This window comes from Nematolebias whitei, chromosome 15 (assembly GCF_014905685.2).
Source record: "Nematolebias whitei isolate Nwh7 chromosome 15, NemWhi1, whole genome shotgun sequence".
NCBI classification, from domain to species: domain Eukaryota; kingdom Metazoa; phylum Chordata; class Actinopteri; order Cyprinodontiformes; family Rivulidae; genus Nematolebias; species Nematolebias whitei.
Window position 1 is genome coordinate 13,131,908 of NC_056512.1, and position 3,537 is coordinate 13,135,444.

Here is a 3,537-nt window from a genome sequence, read left to right on the forward strand (position 1 = left end):
TGTGTGTAGAAACCATTAAAAGATGAATTTATTTTAATTGTTGTATATATTGTGCTTTAACTGTCCGACAGAAACACGTATTTTTATATTAGTTTGATTCAACTAATGAAATTAAATGACTAAATGGCATGACTAAACACTAATAATATTTAGTACTTTATGAGTAAATAACTAAAACTCAACAGATCAAAACACCGACATTAACGTCATAACTTGCTTGATTTTTTGTACTCGTCTCACAACACAGACAGGAGAAAGAGAAAAATAAATATAAACCCCGTTTTTAAGCTTGGCTTCTTGTTGTTCAGCTTTTTTATTTCAACTTACAAGCAGGTTATGTTGCTATGAGCTGAGCTAACACGAGGTTGAATCTTCCGCGGGGACTCACACGACTTTACCAACAATAAAACAATAAAACATTACGCCAGCCTCATGTTCTAACTGCAGGTTTGTGTCAAACAGAAACATAAACACGAGCTTTCACCTGTTAACGCTGTGAGAGACTGGACAGAGTTCCTGGAGCGACACTTTACACGCGTGTGCAACAGCGAAATGATGCCGGGTGGAAACATTGACTTCATTCCACGTCTCTTCAGTTACTTCGTGTTTAATCCATGGTGGGCTTTGATGTAAAGTAATACTGTAATTGCTATTATCGCCTCTTTTGGCTGCATTGACAAAACTTTAGGTCAAGTATTCCCTAACTGATGCATATTGCCCACCGCCTTTCATACAAGAGTTTTTTTGTTTGTTTTCCATTCAGCCTTTATTTAAACAAGTTAGTTACTGGAGTCACAAGGACTCATTTTAAAGAGACTTACACAGACAAGACAGCATATAAAGTGTAGACAACAATTATTCAGCAAAAAGCAGTTAAAAATAAAAGTAGTTATAAAAATGGTAAAATCAAGGTTTCATATAAAACAAGGTAAATATACTTAACAAGAATACACAGTACTTGCTTTGATATTTCTATTGACATTATCAAATGTTTAAAATCTCTTAAAGAAATCAAAATGGACAGCTTCAGATCTTATTGCAAGGTGTTCCATGTTACAGGAGCAGAGTAAGAAAAGGCCTTTTTGCCCAGTTCATGATCCCACCTCTTGCACAGTGATAGCTGACATGGCACCAGTGACCATCGCGACCCAAAAAAGGAAGAAGCGAGTAATGAACAAAACAAATGTCAAGGATAGAAAAAATTACAAATATAAAACATGTTGAGCAGAGTACATAAAGACTACTGCAGAGTGAAGTAATATGGTCAGTTTGTCCTCCAACAGTCTATAGCAGCACAACTAAGGGACAGCTCAGGAAACCCAAGCCAACCCTAACTATAGGATTTATCAAAAAGGAAAGTCTTAAGCCTAGTTTTAAAACTGGACAATGTGTCAGCCTCATGGACAGAAACTGGAAATTGGTTCCACAAGAGAGGAGCCTGATAACTGAAAGATCTGCCTCCCATTCTGCTTTTGGAAACTCTAGGAACCACAAGTAAACCTGATGTCTGAGAGTAAAGTGTAACAGGCGCTTGAGTACAATTTGTTTCTTATTGTCATGGCAACCGAGAAGTTGGCAAGTCGCTGTTTTCCCATGATCAAAATATATTTACTTCTTTGAGTAATATTCTATATTCAGGTACGTCAAATGTTTGCAACATGTTTCTTAGAATTTATGTTGGTTTACTGAGTTTATGATTTGTTTGAAACACATAACAGCGAACCAGAAGTGGGACTGAAAGAAAAATAAGCCAAACAGACAGAACAGCACGAAGGCTGCCTCATATTTCTGCAACTGGTTTTTAGCTGGCGAACATGGTAATGTTAAAAGTTACATTGTTAAGCCCTGTATACTATAATATTGTGAGAGAAAGAAAAAAGAACTCAGTGTTGTATGTTGTTTACGGACGTTTATGCTTAAAGATGTATTGTATGTTTTTTTATATAGTTTTCATGGTGTTCCGTGGTTCTAGAGTGGAATAAAGAAACTGGACATCAGTATGAAGCGTGGATTTTTGAGACCAGTGCAGTTACAGTGAAAACGTGACCCAATTCTGCCCCACCACGGCTCCACCCTGCTATTATCACAGCTTCATCCTATATGATCATCAGGCTTCAGAGTGCAGCATTACTTCAGAACTTTGCATTGTGCTGCAGGTTTCAACAGAAAGTAAGGTCAGAGGGAGAAGTAAAACAAAATCCCCTGTAATGAAGAGTTAAAATATCATCCTGTACAGAGAGTGGTGCATTTAAATGAACTGGGACAGTCATAAGTCTTGAACTGTGCTTTAAGGACAAAAACAACAGCAAAAACTAACATTTCCAGTATTACTGAAAATTAATCTGTTTATAGCAGAACTTAGTGCCATTAAGTTACTGTTTTTTGTTGCTAAGGTTTCTATAAGTACTGAAAGTAGTCTATTGGATTTTTCTATTTATGACAAATTTATTGTTCTAGGTAAGATTGCACATCTTTGAAAGTACTGATTTCTAAAAGCTAAAACACGTCGGCTCACAGATGATCTTCAAATAGAAGACCATGAAGATTTGATATCTGAGGCTGCCCCAGGGAGAAAGCATCTGACATGGAAGGTAACACTATAACATATGAGCATCCTTCTAAGGACTTTAATTCAACTGTGTCAAATACAGACAAGACACGAAAATAAACTCGTGACAGACGACTCACACCAAAGATGCAAGAGCTGAAAGAACAAGAATCGAGAACAATTCCAGTCAATTTATGAAAAATGAAAAAATCAAGTAAGAGAAGAAAAAGGTTGAAAGTTGTAGATGTGTCATATTTTCCTAAAAAAGTTCAATTTCTTGTTTGAAACATTTATTATGTTTTCTCTGTTCCATTGTAAACAGGATATTAGATTTATTAATCGTTGCTTTCTGTTTTTATTTACATTTTACAGGATGTCCCAACGGGCAGCAAGGTGGTGCAACTGGTAGAGCTGCTGCCTCTCAGCGAGCAGGTCCCTGGTTCAAACCCCGGTCCAGGGGCCCCTCTGGGTGGAGTTTGCATGTTCTCTCCGTGCATGCTTGGGTTTTCACCGGGTACTCCGGTTTCCTCCCACAGACCAAAAACATGCATGTTAGGCTGATTGGTAACTCTAAATTGTCCCTAGGTGTGAGTGAGAGAGTGAATGGTTGTTTGTCTCGTTTGTCTCTATGTGGCCCTGTGATGGACTTGCGACCCGTCCAGGGTGTACCCCGCCCCTCGCACAGTGATTGCTGGACATGGGCACCGGCGACTCCCGTGACCCAAAATGGAACAAGCGGGTAAAGAAAATGGATAGATGGAATGTCCCAACACGTCAAAGTTGAGTTTGTACTTCTTTTGTATTACAATGTTCTGTTCTTATTTTTGGAGACTTTTTAGTTTTTACACATTTTCATGCTTTTGCTTGTTTGTTGTGCACATGTTAACAATACTTGAATAAAAATAGTGAAAGTGGAAAATTGTTGTTATTGTGGCAGGTGCAGTGTGTGTGTGTGTGTGTGTGTGTGTGTGTGTGTGTGTGTGTGTGTG